This window comes from Microplitis demolitor, chromosome 6 (assembly GCF_026212275.2).
Source record: "Microplitis demolitor isolate Queensland-Clemson2020A chromosome 6, iyMicDemo2.1a, whole genome shotgun sequence".
Lineage (NCBI taxonomy): Eukaryota > Metazoa > Arthropoda > Insecta > Hymenoptera > Braconidae > Microplitis > Microplitis demolitor.
This window is the reverse complement of record NC_068550.1, coordinates 18,032,931-18,054,040: the sequence shown is the minus strand read 5'-3', so window position 1 is coordinate 18,054,040 and position 21,110 is coordinate 18,032,931. Positions and strand designations below refer to the sequence as shown.

At 30.2% G+C, this 21,110-nt stretch overlaps 1 protein-coding gene across 2 annotated transcripts in view; it reads left to right on the top strand.

Annotated features, from left to right (window-relative positions):
• Window positions 1–21,110, top strand: part of LOC103574345 (elongation factor G, mitochondrial) — a 44,649-nt gene that overhangs the window by 10,404 nt on the left and 13,135 nt on the right. Inside the window, exon 1 of one of the 2 annotated variants that reach the window (XM_014443678.2) lies at window positions 11,963–12,163. The exons of the other annotated variant lie outside the window; for it this stretch is intronic. The gene's annotated coding sequence lies outside the window, so the exon portion shown is untranslated. Of the gene's footprint in view, window positions 1–11,962; window positions 12,164–21,110 lie in introns of those variants that run through there. 2 annotated transcript variants of the gene reach the window in all.

The following is a 21,110-nucleotide window of genomic DNA, read 5'->3' as shown; positions in this document are numbered from 1 at the left end:
AAAATTTTCAGGAAAATCAAAGTATGCATGATTTTCAGAAAACGACTTTAAAGTTTTAAAACTCAAGAATAACACAGAAAAATTTTTCTAAAAAATGATTTGTATTTTTTTTCTTAAAGTACACGGAATTTTTTTGGAAATTTTATATCTTTTGAACCAATGATCAAAAAAATCTCAAAATTTAGGAGGATGAGTTATTTGATGAGTACTAAAAAATATAAAACAACGACGGAAATTGAAAATTAAAATCCTAAAACCGTCCGATTTGGCGTGGAATGTTCCATATATATATTAGGGTGGTCGTTAAAAATTAAATTTTCTCAAGCACCTCATAAAAAGCTTCTTTTTAGTGAAAAAATACGTAGAGATTTTGGTTTTTTCGTTTTAAGTAAAAAGAACACGTGCCGAAGGACGATCTAAGTTTATTTTTCGATACGATTGCGGTTTTTTTTTAAATATCTCATGAAATATGCAGATTAAAGGAAAAAACCATAGGAACAATTTTGTAGGAAATTAAATTTTTGACAAAAAAGGTCATGTTCATTTTTTTTATAAAATGTGTATTTATGAAAATACTTGAAAAAAACTTTTTTAGGTCCTATCAATTCGGCATTTTAACGATAATTATTGTTAAAAATAGCGTTTTTTCATAAATATAATATTCGTAACTCATAACATATCAATTATGAATGCTTGTTACAGTTTCTATAGACTTAAAAAAATGTTATTTTCAAAATTTGTAATCCTTGAAATGCTCAATTCATCAGATCTAAAACAAATTTTTATAAAATATCTTCATAAATACATATTTTATAAAAAAAATGAATATGGCCTTTTTTGTCAAGAATTTAATTTCCTAAAAAATTGTTGTTATGATTTTTTCCTTTAATCTGCATATTTCATAAAATATTTGAAAAAAAACGCGATCCTATCAAAAAATGAACTTAGATCGTCCATCGGCACGTGTTCTTTTTATTTAGAACGAAAAAACCAAATTCCCCACGTATTTTTTCACTAAAAAGAAGCTTTTTATAGGGCGCCTGAGAAAATTTAATTTTTAACGACCATCCTAATATATATTGAAACGGTGCAAATTATCTCCCACGTAGAGATGATGAGAGACAAGTTGCACGTTCACAAATTTATTTCTTACCCTAAATCTCTACAAAATTCATTAAACTTAATCTTACTATTGGCTACGAGATTTCTAAGTTATTGATACTACGACTTATTTATTTGAGTAATCCACGATTCTTAGTGGTTGAGGACTCAACGACTATCTTCCAACATTGACAGTTACTTACTATCACCACCGTTACAGGAACAAAACAATAAGATCTTCGTAGAAGGCTTACCTGCGTCGTCACTTGGCCCTGAGTATTCGCTTCGCCACGTGGAATAATTATTTAATACTTAATTTAGGGCAAAGGAATTTATTCTCTAGTGTAAAATAATTTCTCAACACGTGGTTAACTAACGAATAATTTTATTATAAAAATACTAATTAACGAGCACTTAGCCCACGGAAATAATGTTCCCAATTTAATAAAAAGTAGCGACAATAATGCCCAAAAATATGGCGGAACTTTATCTTCGAAGATTCCACAATTATAATTTGATTTTATTATGTTACAATAAAAACGTGACCGTTCACTGTAATGGCGGACCTGAGAAGGAAGTTTTCCTCTCACCGCAAGTTTTCCTCTCACCGCAAGTTTTCGTGGGCCCATCACTTTCCCATGTGGTGACTTATGATTTTGGCACCATCTATGATCAGACGTCGATACAGGTCATCGAACGCTTATTTAGTTGCTTTGCCCCACCCTAGGGGTCACACCGTATAGGCCCGCACAGTATCACTCCTGCAATCCGGCTGCGTATACCCCTCAATTGATACTAAGAGAGGACACCAATAGCGCGTCGCTAATTAGTGGGTCGATTTAAGTCCCTCTAGGGCTGTGAACACATTATTTGGGGTTTTCGTCGGAGAAATATTCATAAGTACTTCTCTAGCTGACTACAGGTCCTTGGATAACCTACAACAAAGAAAAGGTGCTTCTCTGGACGGCCACGTGGACAGTTTAAATAATAATCATTAACCAGAAATGACGAACGTCTCGTCATAATATATATATATATATATATATATATATATATATATATATATTGCAACATGATGAAAAATTCAAGATCGACTTGTGGTTTGAATTTATTTGCAATCATCAATAGTTATCCGATGAGCTACTTCTAGTGACATCTATAATCGAAAATTTCGACTTCGACCAAGCAATCGATCAAACGCATGCATTGGAACGAGAGATCTAGGATAGATTTCGTACTGAACGGCCGTGTTTGTACTTTGAACAATTCGACTCCGACCAAACGACCAATTTTGATTCCGATTCTTCAACAATTCGATTTACGCCGTGAAGAAAAATTCGAGTTTAAAAAACGAACAATTAATCGCGACAAATAAATTTCGAGTGAACAATAAACCGCCTTCGTGAACAAATCGAAGCATCCGCGTGAAACCTGAACAAAGTGTGCAACCGATTTGTAGTGAACCGTGGTCGTATAATAATTATTAATTAAATAATTAATTACGCGTAACAACTGTAAAATAGTGAAATTTAACCGTTACCGGAATAAAATATTATTTTATGTTTTATTTTATTTCCTTCGAGCATTTCTGAGAATCACGGATTATCTGTGTCTCATTCGCAGCAGCAGTCTTGTAGCCTCGCCGTGTAAGAATACTTTGACGTCACTAGTCAAGTATTTCGTTGTTACTTACGCTTCATGTGTGTTTCTGGACAATAAAATAACTTTTTTTTTCTTCTTCGTCAACGACTGTTATTTTTTTTGAGTAACGTATTGACTGTGTGTTTTAAACAAGTACGATTTTTACGAGCAATTTGTTTATTTCTTTATATCGAGTCACGCTGATCATGGCAAATTAAAACTATATTTTGGAACTGATTATTTTTGTGAAACCGATAAATTATTTTCTTTATTTAATATACGACTAATTTTTTTTTTAATGCTGATCAATCATTTATCGTAATCTTAAGTGCCTGATCTTTCCCCGATCCGCTACCCTGAGCAGACATTTTTGATAATTGTTTATTTGGTGATTATAAAATCACCTAGCGCCCAACTAATTAATAATTGAACAAGATTGCCAAAAATCGTAAGTGTATTCGGACTTCACTCCGGTAGATCCCCGGTGGTGAAAAACCCGTTACAATATATATTTCGAATAATTATATGGAATGTTTGAGCTCCTGTAATGGTCTTAGCTGTAGTGTACAGCAAATCTAATATTTCTTTTGCTTTGAAATAATTGCTTTTTAATAAATAAAAACGTTCATTATAACCGCTCATAAATATCATCAACTTTGACTTACTGATTTTGAATTCCTACTCAGAACAAAAAAATATTGAAATAAATTTATAGTATGCAAAAAAAACAAGTATACAGTGTCAAAAATCGGTACTGATAATCATTTATAGCGAAAAAAAAATTATTTCAAATTTTCTAAAATCGAAAAAAAAATAGTAATTATGGAAGGACCACTACCGGACCGGGCTTAAAAGTTGTAGAATGTATAGAAGCTTAAGATAAAAAATTTTCAAGAAAATCGAAGGATACTTTTTATCGTCAGATGTCGACGTTTTAAGGTCTTAAGAAGCTATTCTGACTATTTTCAGAATGATGTCCGAGTGTGTGTATGTGTGTGTGTGTGTGTGTATGTAAACTCTTTGTAACTTTTGAACTAATGAATCGATTTGGATGGTTGAGGTGGCAATCGAAAGAGCTTGTTGGCCATCAACTTTCCTGAAAATTTCAGATTATTTGATCAGATAGACTCGAAAATATTTGCGAATTACGGAAAAAAAAAAAATTTTTTTTTTAGTTTTTTATTGATTTCTCAAAAACGACTTATACGATCGATTTCAAATTTTAATCAGCTCTAGAATTCAATAAAACGCGCCGATTGCCACGTCAACTATCAAAATCTATTGATTAGTTCAAAAGATATCGGCGTAGGAAAGCTAAAAAAATAACATTTTATGTTATTTTTTCCGGATAAATCATAATATAACGTACTAAAATGTGCCTGATATCATACCAACTCATCTTTTTTATGGTTTCTATTGATCATATAATGTCATCGAACTTGTTTTTTAGTTTAAATCATATTATCAACAAAAAAATCGATCAAACGTAGTTTTTAATATTTTTATCGGATATTTCATATTTTATTGTTTCTTACATGAGTCAGAACTTATTTAAATCTTGATTTTGATCCCTGACATTGATTTCTGCCTCAATACACTTATTTTACTGAACATACTCAGGAACTAAATTTTAAAAACCGCTTCATTGATGATTTTCGATTCTTAAATTTTCAAACTTCAGCATAACAGGTAACTTGTTAGAGTTTGAAAAGCTCGTAAAAAAACAATTGCATGTGATAGCATTTTCGAGCTCGAAGAGCTCGAAAATATATCTACACTAATGTTTTCGAGCTCTTTGAGGTCGAAAACAGCGGGAAGTTTTGGGGCTGGCCCGCAGGGTCAACCGACGCCCAGATTTTTTTTTTTGAAAACACAGTTGAAGCCTTAAAATTCAAAAATCTCGATTAAAAACATTTCGTCGATTTGTTTTGTATTTTTGGTTTTAAAGGCCATCTAAAAACGAAAATTTTGAAAAAAAAAAACATTGAATTTCGACCATTATTACGAAAGTTATGATCAAAAAACCATAAAAAGTGCGGTTTTTTCTAAAATTCGATATTTTTTGAATCATTGATCAAAAAAATCTCAAAATATACCGGGATGTCTCTTTTGAGGGATACTAAAAAATACTAAATAATTAAGAAAATCGAGAAAATCAATTTTTAAAACCGTCCGATTTGGCGTGGAATGCCCCATAAATACATACATAAACTTTTGAACCAAATGTATTTTCTGTCTCAGCTCGTCGAGCTGAGTTAAGAGGTAACAGAATTTTTCGAAAATTCCATTATGAGGACAAATACATTAGTTGGATTTTTATGAAATGTACTAATAACGGGAAATATTTTTTTCTCGCCTCCGGGCGGAAAGCGTCAACTTTCGTCCCGCTGCGCAAAACAAAGTTGCCGCTTTCCGCCTTCGTCGGCGCGAGAAATAGTATGCACACGGGAAGTAGAGTAAGAAAGCCTCAGATCACATGTTTGTTGACGTCGGCTTCGCATCGGCCAACAATTACATGTGATTTGAGACATTTCTTACTTTACTTCTCAAGAAGTTTAATATACTATTTTAAAGTGTGGAATTTTATCCCTCATCAGGGAATCAGTGTATCGGAAAAATCAATGAGTATTTTTGTTGAAAATTGAATGCTTTTCAAAAAAGGTGTCTTATAATTTTTCGATTAATTTAATTTTTCAAAAGTTATTCAAGGTCAAAGTTGGATTTACAATAAATTCTAGTATTGTTTGACTTTTTCGGTGAAACTATCAGACTTATCGTAAAATATTATACGACATTTTTTGTAGATCATTTCACTTTCTAAAAATTATCTGGAATAAAGTTTTCGAAATTTTTGAAAGTTCTTTAGTTATTTGCTTTTAAAAGTGAGTAAACAAAATCGACCTGAACATGATTTCTTGGAACGAATTAACATTCAAATGCAAATAACTAAAAAGCTTTTAGGAATTTAGAAAACCTTATGAAAAATAAGTTGTAACTTCATCACTCACTAACTGGTGAGTGATGAAGTTACAAACTTTAGAAAAATTCCTTATGTTATTTAAGAAGGTTTACGCGTTTCTAATGGTTATCGAAAATTCTAATTTCAAGATTTGAAATTTTACAATTTTGAAGATATATGTATCATACATCTACTATGGAAATTATTCGTGGATCTACCGTATAGTTATTGAGAAAAAAAATATTAAAAACTGTGTTTCTTAAATCTTTATACATGGGCTCTTACAACAGAAACACTATGCCCCTAGCAAAATTAACTTTTTTCGCTATAAACTTTCCAACTTTAAGTTCTCAGTAACTGATATAAGAAAGTTGAATAAGCGTGTGGTCAAATTATATAATTAAAAATTATTGTTATCGTTAAAACAATGAAAAAAATCAAGTTAAAAAAATTATTTTAGTGAAATAAAAAAATTGTCGACTTCTTGTTAAATTTAAGGTAACAATTTATTATAGTATCACTATTTGTTAACATAAATTCAACAATTTTTTTTTCATGCCGCTTGGGTTGGCAACGCTGCCAGAGATAGCTGTTATGTGGCGCCAATTTTAAGAACATAAGAAATAAAAAACAATTTTTTTTTTATCTCCTCGTTAGAAACTCCAATTTTGAAGTAAACCTAAAATAAAATAAGACAACTTTAGCGATAAATATTTTGCTCCATTTTTAAATAAAGGGAAATTATTTATTTAAACTTTTGCTATACACCTGACTTTAGCTGTTATGTACACTCACATACATGTCCATACACACCTATCAAAGAGCACTGTTGCCATATCTTATTTAAAATTTTTACTACTGTAGTATTTTAGATACTTTAATTTATTAAACATTATTAATTATGAGCAAATATACTATAAATAATTTTTATCATAAAAAAAAAAAGAATTTTAACCTTTCGTTACTCGCGTCCACTCGCCCGACGATTTTCATTACGTAGCGAGTATTGTGCCGCCCATGCAGTGTTGGCATTTCTGGCGGAGAGCATTATCGGCTCAGGGCCGTAAAATTATCGGTTTGTTAAAAAATTATCGTACTTAGAAATACTTTTTTTTTAGCATTTAAAGTTATGTTAATTTAAAACTATTAATAGAATAGAATTTTTGTTTGTTTCTGTTATTGATAATGAAAGAAAATTGGTTATTTATCCATAATGTTTTTCTAGTAAAAATTTAAATATCGATAGTGTTCGAGAAATTTCCACGATATAATTTAGATGTCTCACTAGTACTTTTTTTAACGTTAAAATATGAATGCAAATGATTGACATTTTAATGAAACTTACCAATCATTGTAAAAAATGATTAATAGGGTGGCCACAAAGAAATGATTTCAAAATGACCTGATATTTCCTGGTTTTCCAGTAAAGTTTTTCACATTTTTTCCTGATTTAGAAATTGAGTTTGTATCATTTAGATATTCAAAGTTTTTATTGTATTTTCATTGTCAATAATTGAATTTGATGATTAAATCATGCCAGAAAGCAAAAAAAAAAAAGTTAAAATAATTTAACATGGCCTACTTCTGATTATTCGATTATGAAAATGTATAAGTTAAAATATTTAATAAGAAATTCTATGATTAAAATAATTTCAAAATACACCAGCTACAAAAATTAAGAGATAAGGGATTAAGGATTATTATTATTATTTATTTTATTATCATAATGAACGTTGTATGTAATTCAGTACGAAGTATATTTAGTTGCACTTTTCGCCTTATAATCACAATAAGTATCACAGATAGTTAACCACATCAATTTGAATTTATTAATTTATAAATTTTTTATATAGACAGATGATTTCAATTCATCTCAATTAGTGTAAGAGCCATTATAATTATAAGTAGTTATAGAAGATAATGAGTCATAGTTAAAGTCCTATAATCACAAGTATCGCAGATGTTTATGATCTTGAACTTTATAATTAATTAGATAGTCATTTTGACTTATCAGGAAGAATAAGGCAATATAATACCATCAAATTCAAGATTTAGAGCTTCAACGTTATAATTAGTTTCTTCAACATTTTTTTTGGGTAAAGAGACGTTCTTATTTATAATGGCAATATGGAATTTACTTTTAGAATGATTTTTGATTACTGTGAAGGTTGCTCGGACAGTACTCCGTAAGTCATAATAGAATCTAAATTTTTTTTTATTAAAATTAAAAATTTGAATACAAATATCTATTACTATAATTTAACCGTAACCTAAAATTATTATCAATGAGATTAATTAAATAATTTAATTAACAAAAACGATAAATAGTCAACGTTTGACACAAGTATTTTTTTACTAAACGTAGACCTGGCAACATCGCGCTTAACATCTGTTCATATTTACCTCTCTACGAAGTGTTAAGTTGTAATAGGTTATTTGTAATAGCAAAGTAAGTAATACAAATCGATTTAAAAATTAAAAACAGTAAACTGATTAAAAATAAATTTAAAAAAAATGTGATGTAAAGTGTTGAGTGTTTCTACATTTCCTTTTTCCCCACTGTCAATTACATTTGTGATATTATAGTTATATTTCAAAATATATTTTTAACTTCTCGCTAAGAAAATCGACGATTTTTGAAAAATTTAGGAATTCATTGTTTTCACCACGATTTGCGCAAATCGAAATTTTATTGGATGTCCACGCTTTGAGGTCCTAGGAAGCTATTCTGACTATTTTCAGGATGATGTCCGCGCGCGCGTGTGTGTGTGTGTGTGTGTGGTCTATAACTTTTTAACTAGTAAGTCGATTTGGATGTTTAAGGCGGAAATCAATAGAGCTTGTTGGCTATCAACTTTCCTGAAAATTTTAGATCATTTGATCAAGTAGATTCAAAAATATTGGCGAGTTACGAAAAAAAATTTTTTTTTGTAGCTTTTTATTGATTTCTCAGAAACAAATTGAACGATCGACGCCAAAATCTAATCAGCTCTAGAACTTAATAAAACGCGTCGAATGCCGCCTTAACCATCTCAATCGGTTAATTTGTTTGAGAGATATCGTTGAAGAAAGAAATGGTAAAAAACGGTTTTTTTTTTAATATCTTCAAGACGGCTAAATCGATCGCTTTCAAATCCTAATCAGCTTTAGAATTCAATAAAGCGCGCCTATTGCTATTTCAAACGTCAAAATCAGTTTCTTAGTTCAAAAGATATCAGCGTTGAAAAGTTAAAAAAATAACATTTTATGTCATTTTTTCCAGATAAATCAAAATGTACTGCACTAAAATGTCTCTAAAATCATCCAAATTTTTCCTTTTTATGGTCTCTTTTGATTATCATATAATACCATCAAACTTGTTCTTTAGTTTCAACCATATTTTCAACGAGAAAATCGAAAAAACACAGTTTTTAATCATTTTTTTCGGATATTTTATATATTAATGCTCTGACCTAAGCCAAGACTCATTTAAATCATAATTTCGATCACTGGCATTGATTTCTGCCTCATTACATTTAATTTATTGAACATAATCGGAAATTAAAATTTAAAAACCTCTTGTTCATTAATGATTTTCGATTCTTAAACTTTTAAACTGTAGCAGAAAGCGTAACTTGTTAGAGTTTGAAAAGTTCATAGAAAAACGCCCGTATGCAATAAGATTTTCGAGCTAGAAGAGCTCGAAAATATAGCCAAATTAATATTTTCGAGCTCCTTGAGCTCGAAAACAGCGGGAAGTTTTAGGGCTGGCTCGTAGGGCTAACTGACGCCCGGATTTTTCTATTGGCTCTGTATTTTTTATTCCAGGAACCCTTTCGAAAATCACGGTCTAAATCCTTCCCGTTTGATTGAAATCAATGAGTATCGAAACTGATTATTTGATATCAAATTTATTTATGTTTATACATAAAATTTCTAGTTTCTCTTACTAACAGCTGACTACTTATATCTGCAATACCAGATATTAATTCTGGGAAATATTTCGATATTATTATTATTTTATGTCACGTGGTAAACAATAATTATGTTGTGACAAAACATATGCGACTGGGTTTTCGATATATATATATATATATATATATACATATTTTTTAGTTACTGAGTTATTAGTTATTATTAATTTGAATTATTATTATTATTATAATTATTATAATCATTTTGGTGCGTGTTATTATTTTCTTATGTTATTTATCATGTGAGAACGATGCAAAGGTCTCAATATTATTTATACTTATTTTGATCCTGTACGACCATCCATATTTATTATCTGGGTATAGGATAATATTATTTTGTGAATGCAGTAACAGTTCACCATTGGGAAATTACTGGGAATTGTTATTGGAAATCATTTAAATTCCTATATGAGATTAGTTTATTTAACATTTTCTATGGTCACATGCGAGTGATAAAATAATGTATAATTGTTCCAGTATTATACTGTGATTGTTCTCAGTTGATTATATTTAATTTCTTTTGTTTATGTTCACGTGCGAGTGAGACTATTACTTATTAATAGTTATATGTTTTATGATAATCACATGCGAATGATTATACTCTGTATATGATATAAGCTATTTTGCGGCGAATACCTGTATTGTTTTATTCAGTACTATTATTATTTGTATTATAATTTTATATACGCATACTATTATTATCTTTGTAAGTGATCTACTATTATTTTTTTGATATTGTTTATGTGAGTATGCGATATATTTGACTGATTAATTTATAAATTACATGATAATTAAATGCAAATGGTCAGCAACCCGGTAGTATTTAATTTTATTATTTCAATTACTGCTATCTTTTTCTTGCTATCCTATTCCTAAATCTGAAAATCGCTATCCTGTCATTTATTTTTTTTAGTTTCATTTTCATTTTTCTCCGTTGTTTTATTTCGAGTTAATTTTGTTCGTGGGGCACACGAACTGGCGCCCAACTAGGTTGTCTAACCCAGCCTGAGCAGAGCTGTGAGTCCAGGGAGATTCAGGATATTTCCAGGTGGGACATTTTGGTTTTGTTATTATTGTATTTCAGTTTTGTTTTTCAACCAACGGAGAGCCATAACGGCTATTGAGCGCCAACCACACTCCGCCGTGGGACGCGTAAAATAGTAGGGAACGTTATAGGGTATATATATTTTGATATGCCTGTGAAAGAAATTCTTGATCAGGTTTGACATGGCTTGATGTGCTCTGATATAAGCACATATACTATTTTTTTGCGTGCTTTCCGCACACGTTTATTTTGTAAAATAATTTGGATACGATCAAATAATGTAACATTTTTCAGAAAAACTGATTTTATAATGATTCATAAAATCTAATAAACTCTATTAAATTTTTTTGTTTACCGCATTTATAAATGTTATAAAGTATACAAACTTTATTAAAAATTTGTTCCAATAAGCTAGTAAGACCAATTTTGAAATAGCAAAAAGAATTTCAAAGTTTTAATAATGAATTTAGATATAAAAAACTGAGATATTGTATTGAAAAATTTTAAATTGAGTTTAAAAAATTTTTACTTCTCATTTCTTTTTAATTTACGAAAAGAAGTAGCTCTTGCTTCATTATAAGTGGGTATACCGCTAATAGTCTCGTTACTCTACAAACTATATCATAATTGAAAATACAAATAACAAAATTTGTCACGATATTTAAATATCGTAGCAGTCTCACATTAGGTCGGTGAGCAACAGATGGCAGCACACGCTGCTCTCACGTCTCTACACTCGTTAATTTTATGATTATTTTGTTTATATATATAAGATTTCATATTTATTATTACTCTGCTTGTATTTAATTACTTTATTAGATGAAAGCTGCGCTGGAATTAGCAAAGATTACTGATTATATTGAATTTACAAGTATAATTATGAGGCTGGGAGATAATTATTAGTTTCATTTATATGCTTGTAATTATTGTGTTGGTCGGCGCATGCGCGGCGACGCAACAGTTGTCAGCAGCAAGTTATTCTAGTATAAATGAAACTTATAATTATTTTACATACAATATTAATTGGTTTGGCAATTTAATTTACCGTCAATGTCAGAAGATAAGGGGTAATTGGGCATTTGACGTCAGGAATTGGCAGTGTTGCACAGTTGACATCGGGTACGTCGTCGTTGGTAGTATTTGAAATTAAAATGCGACAGAGATATTACTCCGATGGGCTAAACTGAGATGCATATATAAAAGATGGCCGGTCGAGGTGCCGGCATGAAAATCACGTGCTGCCATGGTCAGACGTGGATAAACTGTTGTACGAGCAGTGTGTGTGCCTGGTTGCTATTTTTTTTGTATTGCACCACTTGAGTTTTTTTTTTTTCTGCTAATTATTTATTAATTAACTTTGGGCTATTGTGGCCAAGTTGCTCCGAGTATTGGGAAGGAGTAATTATTACATATTGTAATATCTGGAGTAATCTCGTCCGTACATTTTGAGTACACCAACGATCTGTAAGTACCTTTGCGTTAATTCATTGGCGTGTAGCGTTGCATTCCCGCGTTGGTGGCCATTTGCAATCGCGTGAATATCACGTAGCTGACGTGGTATTATTGTTTATAAATATTGGATTACCGGCATATAAATAAAATTGGTAGTGATCGAGTCCAGTGGATGATTTAATGTTAATCACGATTATTTAGTATCGAAAATTTATTGTGCAGAAATATTTTATTATTATTATTATTTTATGTCACGTGGTGACCATCATATGCGACTGGGCTGCGATAGACGGACATATGTATATAGATATACATTACACAACGCTGAGTTGTAATATTTTGAGTTATAAATTTTATTATGTTGGGTATTATTTATAACTAAGTATTGATAAACTTTATGAGATATTACTAATTTAAGTTAATAAATATTAATAATTTACGTATCGATCACTAATAATGTGAGTTAGAAATTATTAGTATCTGAGTATTATTTATAAAATTATCAGTGAGTTGAATTGAATTACTCATTATTATTTATTTGAACATTGGTTAAGACATATTATTAATTTGCGTAACCATTATTATTAATTTGAGTTTTAATCAGTGTTAATTTGAATTAATATTATATTTATTTCGAGTTGATTCATCAAATAAGTATTTTATTATCTGCGTCCACAAACAATATTATTTTAAAGTACCGTAAATCCACCAGTGGAATTTACTGGGAATTTGTACTGGAGAATAATTTAGCTATTTCTTTTGTTTATTTTCCGGTGCGAGTGAAATATTAAGTATTATTATATTTATTTTACAATACATTTATTGTTTATGAATTATTATTATTGTTTAAATTAATTTTATATGCGCATACTGTTACTATTAATTTCTTTTGTAAGTGATTTATTATTATTTTGAACATTATTTATGTGAGTATGCGTTATATATTGAACTGATTATTTTAATTAACTAATGGACAATTAAAGCAAATGGTCATCAACCCGGTATTTATTTAATTTTATTATTTTAATTACTGCTATCTTTCTTGCTATCCTTTTTCCTAAATCTGAAATCGCTATCCTGTCATTTTATTTTATTTTCATTTCATTTTCTCCGTTGTGTTATTTCGAGTTAATTTTGTTCGTGGGGCACACGAACTGGCGCCCAATTAGGATTTCTAACCCAGCCTGAGCGGAGCAGCCAGTCCAGGGAGATTCAGGACATCTCCCGGTGGGATATTTGGTTCTGGGTTTATTTTATTTTCAGTTTTCGACCAACGGAGAGCCATAACGGCTATTGAGCGCCAACTACACTCCGCCGTGGGACGCGCGAAATAGAAGAGAACGTTATAAATTAATCATTTATTTGATATCTGTAATCTTTTCGGAAAGGGTTACCAGATCGGATTTTCATGAACACCCCACCTCAATTTTTTATTACCCCAAAAAGGCGGCTTTTTAAACATTTTTCCCCAAAATTATAATTTATAGATTTTATTCGAAATCATTATAGGTTTAAGTGGTTTTAAAAGTAAATAAGAATTGGTTTATTTTTTATCAAAACCATAATAGTATTATTTTTAAATAACGTCTTAGCAAGTTGCTATACAAAATTAAAGCGCCGTTTTCACGAGTAATGAGGAGGACGGTTCAGAGCGAAAAAAGAAAGTGCCTCTACTTCAAGATCCTTGTACTAATGCACCTTGCATAAAAGCAAAGCGCAGGCGTATATGGCAGACCAATTTGAATATCTTAGATGACAATGAATTTTTTTTTTTTATCATGAAATCAAATAGTCAGAAAAAATTACTATAATTAACAATTTAAAAAATGAAAAAAATAAATATAAAATATATTTATTTTGTAAAACGAATAGTTTAGTAGAATTGCATTAATTGGTTAAATTACAAGAAATACAAAGTAAGTTTAATCAAAACTTTTGAAAAGACAATTAACCAAGTGAATGAAAGACATCCAATATTACGGATGCTACTTCTTCTGTTGCTTCAGTCTTGTAAACTTCTTTAGAATTAAACATCTTTAGCATTTTTGGTGTTGATTTTTTTTTTATTCAAATTTTTTTCTAAATATCCCGCATTTTTGCTGTAGATGTCACTCTTTTCTTCTTAATCCTACTGTTTTACGCTGGTGCTGCTGCCAGTAGTTGATAGGAAGAAAAAAATAAAAAAAAAAATTTACTCTTGTAATAATAACAATAGTAAAAATAAAAATGGCTGCTTAATTTTTCGTAAAAAATCAGTTTTATTGTTTTATTTAATTACAATTAAACTAGGTAGATTTAGATAGTGATTTTTAATAGGGTGCTTGTGATCAATAATACAAAGAAAATAAAAATAATACAAAGGCCATTCGGTAGCTGAAATGGAAGTAGATTTCTCATTATTTAATTATTTTAACCTTTCAAATAAACATTAATAACAAAATAAATTTTTTTTTGATATCTTTAGAACTTATTAATCCTATAGTGAAAAAAAAGAATACTTTTTCGTAGATAATTCGATTTTTCGTATACGAAATTGAATAAAATAATTTGAATTGAAATTTCAATTATGATAGATCTAAAGGTAATACTTGAAATCAGTCATAAAAAATGTCAATAAAACAAAATTGAATTTACACGTTTGAATTGAAATATTTAGATTCCATGAGTGTTACATAGCAATAATATAAATTCGATCAGTTTCAGAAATTTACTAATAAATACAATAGTTAGGATTATTAGGAATCTATTGGAAGTAGGAGAACCAATGCAATAGCAAAATTTCATTTGATGAGTGGTAAGATAAGAAATTTCATTGGTCTAGACACTAATATAGGAATGAGAATCAAAGCTTATTCGAAGAGCTTTTAGATGAATTTTATACAAAGTCGATAAGTTATAACATTGAAAAAATATTGACGAAAGAATAAGTAAAAATACGAATTTTTGGCATTCTGAAAACATTGGGATGCTATAACTTCTAAACTAATCGACCGATTGAGCTCATTTTTCAACACGATCAAGGTAGTCACTTACAAAATACGTATACCAAATTACAAAGTGATTGGTCTAAGACTGTGGTAATAATCAAAGTGACGATCTTCATAAAATTATTTTTTATAATATTTTGTAAATTTCTAAAACTATTTTTCTATCAGAAAAAGTGGTCAAATCAATGAGCTGCATAGTGAAAATTGAAGGCTATCGAGCGAGCTTCCAGATAGAACAAACAAAAATAATCTATTTCTTTCCGTTTAAAAGTTACATCCGGTTAAATCGGTAAACAATTTTTTTTTTGAAAATTTTACAAAAATTCAATTAACTATATCTACTAAACTTATTGGCCGATTTGGCTCATCTTCGAGCTTATCCAAGGTAATCGTCCATAGAATAAATGTACTAAGTTTCATTAAGATCGGTGTAGAATTGTGGACGCTATCATTGGAGAACGGCGCGTTATATCATATATATATATATATATATATATATATATATATATATATATATATATATATATATATATATGTATATATATATTCATATAAACTTTTGAACCAAATGTATTTTCTGACTCAGCTCGTCGAGCTGAGTTAACACATAGCAAATTTTTTGAAAAATTCCATCATGCGGACAAATACAATAGTTAGATTTGCAAGATAATAATTCTTCTTTACTTCTTTATTCGTAAATATCTCTATACTAAATAGGTCTATTTCATAATAAATTTATACGTAAATAACACTATTCCTAAAAAACTTTATTCTTAAATATTTATATTCCCAAAAAATATTTATTCTTAATTTTTTCTATTCTTATATATTATTATTCTTAAATAACTCTATTCGTCAATTTCACCATTCTTAAATTTGATCTATTTTTAAATATCTCTATCCCTAAATATCTCTCTTCTCAAATATCTCTATTCCTAAATATCTCTCTTCTTAAATATCTTTATTCCTTAATATCTTTCTTACACATAGCAAATATACGTAATAAGTTACATTACAAACGGATGTAAAATATATAAAAAAAATTTTTCTTCATACTGCAACAACTGAAACAAAAAAAAAAAACCAAAAAATTTTTGAGCTGTACACTTGGTCCAGGCTGAATTACCAAGTGCTGCAGCTACTGTCATGGACGTTTAAGATTGCCAGCTTCAGCTTTTCTTGCTTAACAAAAAAGTAATACTGGAATAAAGAAATTATTTGGGCTGTGCACTTGGTCCAGACTAGAGTACCAAGTGTTTAAGCTGTCATTGACGTCTAAGATGGCCAGCTCGTTCTTTTTTTTTTTTTTTTTGTAAAAAGAAAAAATTGTGGAACAGAAAAAATTATTTGAGCTGTACACTTGGTCCACGCTAGATTACTATGTGCTCTAGCTGTCATGGACGTCTAAGATTGCAAGTTTCAGCTTTTCTTGCTTAACAAAAAAATAATACCGTAGCAAAAAAATTATTTGGGCTGTCCTATTGACTTAGCTTACACCAATCTCCATGTGAAATAATTTTCCTACTCAAATGTCCTTCACTAAAATCATATTTGGAGTACAATTTATTGCGATTTAAATTGTTTACTAAGAATAAATTGTAATTCTATTTTAAAGTTAACGAATTAAGCTGTTTATTTCGTTTAGAATTTAAAGATAAGTTAAAAAACGATTTACTCGATAGTGATGTAAAATAAATGAGAAAATTTATTAATTATCAGCAATCTATTGGATAAAATTTTCATTGCTAATTAATAAAGGTTATACAGGTGTTTTAAAAAATTTAAATAATACATCGCGTTTCAGGTGCCATAAGGACGTATTCTAATGAAAACTAATATCGAAATAGTAAAAGGGCGTATATATACAATCTTATGGCACCTGCAGAGCAATATATTGAACAAAGGTAAGTAATCATAAACACTGGTTACAGAGCAGATGAAACTGCTTAAATTACAAACATATCAAATATATATTCTTATAATGGAATTTATATTTCCTCGACATATAGGACAAACATCTTGTTCTCTATTTACTGTTAAAGAACACTCTTGATAATAAATTGTGTGTCCGCACGGAACTATCGCATGATTACGCTCTCCAACCCAGCATATCCTGCACATAGTTTCGTTATTGGCTACCTGCAAATTTTCGTGTCCTCCATGAACTTCCCGTAGAATTCTTAAATTATTATTTTGCATTCGATTAATTACTGCTTGTGCATTGTGGTTTTCATTATCTGTAATAAATAATTTTAATAAAACATTGAAAGTATTGGAGTAAAATAAGTGACAAATCATTTACTATTGATCTCGTCATCACCAGATGATATTGAAATTCTGTCATCAAGTTCTGCAAGAACGTTGGCATTTCTCATATCTACATCTACTACTTCCGGAATGTAATGTATAATTCGAGGAACTTCATTTCGAATACGACCTCTAGCATGACCTCTTCTTCTACCCCGTCCACGATTATGATTCCGATCAATTAGATCACGTCCTGCTTGCTGATCATCAGGAACTAACTCAACTTGATTTCTACGTTGATTCAGATCATGGTTTTCTTCACCTTCAACAAGAAGTATAGGGTGGTGGATATTCTCATTCAGTGGCATAACATCAGGTCGTCGTCTCCTGAGTCTACCGCGTCTAGGTCTTGGTTCATCACCAGCTTGCTGATCATTAGATTCTAACTGAACATGTGGAAGGTTCTGTTGCTGATTCAAAACATAGTCTTCCTCGTTTTCAACGACTACATCAGGATGGGGGAAATTTTCATCTAACAATTGTCTTCTCAACCGACCGCGTGCATGATTATCATGACGGATAATATCGTTATCAGCTTGTCGATGATTTTGAGCTAATCCGACATGATTGTTAACAAACTGATTATTTAGTAGATTATTGTTTTCTTCATCCTTCCTAATTACTCCCGGATTGAGGATGTTTATATTTATGTCACGGTCATTATAAGGTAGATTTTCATCAGGTAGTTGTCTTCTTGGTCGACCACAACCTCGACGAGTGTATGGCTGGGGAACACGTTGATTTTGTCTTCGACCACGTCCACGTCTACCAAAGGGTTCATTATTTCTTCCTCTAGGTCTAGGGTGTAATGGCTGAGCCTCTGGTTGAATATCAGGTAGTGGTTTTACTGGACGAGAAAAAGCATAAATTTTGATTAATTCTGAATTTAAAAAAGAAAATACAATACGTACAGGGTGGCAAATGACAAGGATCTTGGAGATTATTCAAAGGTATATATCTACATCAACCAAATCTTCATTTTGATCTGTAAATAAATATCTCATTAATAAAATTTAAACTAATACACATTAATCGTTCTGTTTAAAATAAGATCCTTAACAATTTTCCATTTCTAATCTCATTTCAATTCGACCGTTTTTATCTTGATGATCCAAAATAGAACTTAAACAATCCTCCATTCTATATCGACCAGATGCAAGTAACGCTTGATGACCTGCAATGGTTCGATCTCTTTCAATCTGTGATTGTCGCCTGACGTCAATAGGTACAGGATTATCCAACTGACGCCACAGTACTTCAATGTCTGATGCGATGGTTGACATTCGTACTGGAGTAAAATAAAGACAATAATCTATTATTTTGATTCTATAGTTTGAAGTAGATTAGAGTAGAATCTTTTTAATAGCTTGAACTATAGCTATTAGTCTATAATGATAATTTTTAATTTTATTTATTGGATACACACCGAGGAAACGAGGAATCGGTGGGCGCTCTCCTCCTAACTTTTTTTTGTAATTGTCGGTTAAATGTCTCAGAAACAATATTCGTTTTTACATAAGATATATAAAAATTTACATAAGATGTATAAAAAAGAACGTTGGGGTAATCATTTGCTATAACGCTAGCTTATTGTCCGACAACAATAATGGCCTCCTCAAATCTGTTGGCAGGCACCAAGGCAATTGCCCACGATGATGACAAGATAAGATTTCCTCTTTCATCACGAGGAAGACGAAGATAGTTCCATCTTCGTGTACATGCCTAAACCAAAATATATCGCTATTTGACCTTGATGTTATATAGCAAGTATAGCAAGGAGGAAGAGGCGAAATGGACCCCTTGAAAAAATGCAATTACAAAATTTTTGTTCTTATTTAGCTCCCTTCTCCTCTTATAATAATAAAAGACTAATGATAAAAAAATTTTTGAAAAGTATCACACACCAATACATGGAACTGATTTTTTTGAAATTAAAAAAAAAACTAATCAATTAAAATCATTGTTCACTTTACATTTTCCCTAAAATTCACAGTACATTATCGATTTATTGTAGATTTATTAATTGATAAATAAAATAAATCAAAATAATATTGGTCTGTGTACATGAAAATTTTTTAATTTACGTTAATAAAAATAACCGACCAGCTATTCAAAAAATATACTTTAGAAAGCGTATTAATTTTAAAAAAAGAATTGAAAAACTTATCGATTGAAAATCAATTTTGTTTTTTACTCGAATGTAATGTATCCAACACCCCCTGATGCGTGTGTTAGGAAGGCTCTCTCGTGTTGAATTTATAAGTGCTGCTTCGTAGTCAGTTATTACAAATTGTAAGGTATCTTCTAATGTATTAATACGCTCTTTAAGATATTGCCAAAATTTATTGTAAAAAAATTTGGTCCTTCTTTGACAAATAACAAATAACACGGATACACCCTAAGATATAACATAACAATAAATGATAACGCAATAATACACACGTAATAATAGTTAAATATTACTAACAACGTCTTTTTTTCGCCTATGTACAACCAAAAGTTGAGAGCTTGGGGGAGTTATCGGTCGAGACTAAATAATTTTTGTTATAAATTTTTTATATGTTATTCATGAAAAAAATTAATATTTACTCGAAATGTCCCATCTAAATGGAGTTCCCTTGCACCACGCATAGTTTCGATCATGAATATGCTTCCAAAAACTATCCCAATAGAGCCATCAACAGCAACAAAATGATTTTAGTAAATTCCACGAGCTATTTCGAGGTCGGTTAGTATCGGAGCCAATGCTTCTAATGTATCAGGTATAGCTGGTATAATGCTACGCCGTTCCCTCATCACATTTTCTCTGGCTGCATCTCGACGCAATAGAGGTACAACTGCCGGCAAGCTATAAATTTATAGAGAAAGTGCAATAATAACAATTTTATTATTTATTGCGACATTAAATCAATCGGATAAATGCTGATAAATGATGAAAGGTTTTTTTTTATGCGTAAAAAATACAATGAAATATTTAAAATTATTCTCTATAGACTCCGTTGACAATGTCACCTGGATACTTATTAAAAACATGTCCACGTTCCCGTAATGCTCTGATGGCAGGCTCACGAATATTTAGGGTGGGTCTTTCATAATGATGATCGTGTGAAAGAGTAACAACGAGTGGATTACCGCGTTCATGTACTAAAGCAGATACGGTACATGCATCGAATGTCGTCTTAGATGAACAAACGTAACGTCGACCGGGATATCGCGGGTCTTCGTGAAAAATATACTCATCAAACGTGTATCTAGAACTTCTTGCACGTTGTCCAGGAAGTCTTTCTATTTTTTAAATGTTGATCAACTTACAAAATAATTTATATTTTATGTAGTTGACAATAAATTTTTGTTTCTATAGTAAACACGATGTTCATATACTTTTTTGTTATCTTTACAATGCAGAGATATAGATATCGGTTAAAAATATCTAAGATATAATTGAATTTATTTATGCAAATTCAATTTATTTTTACTAATTTGAGAAGAACAATTGAAAATGATCATCATAAATATATTATTAATTTTTTTTTTTTTTTAATGAAATTATGAAGACTAAAAATAGTTGATGCAGTTTAGAAAATTACTTAATTATTTAAATATTTACTTGTTAAAGGGCTCCTATTTTTTTTTTTTTTTTTTTTTTTTTTTTTTTTTTTTTTTTT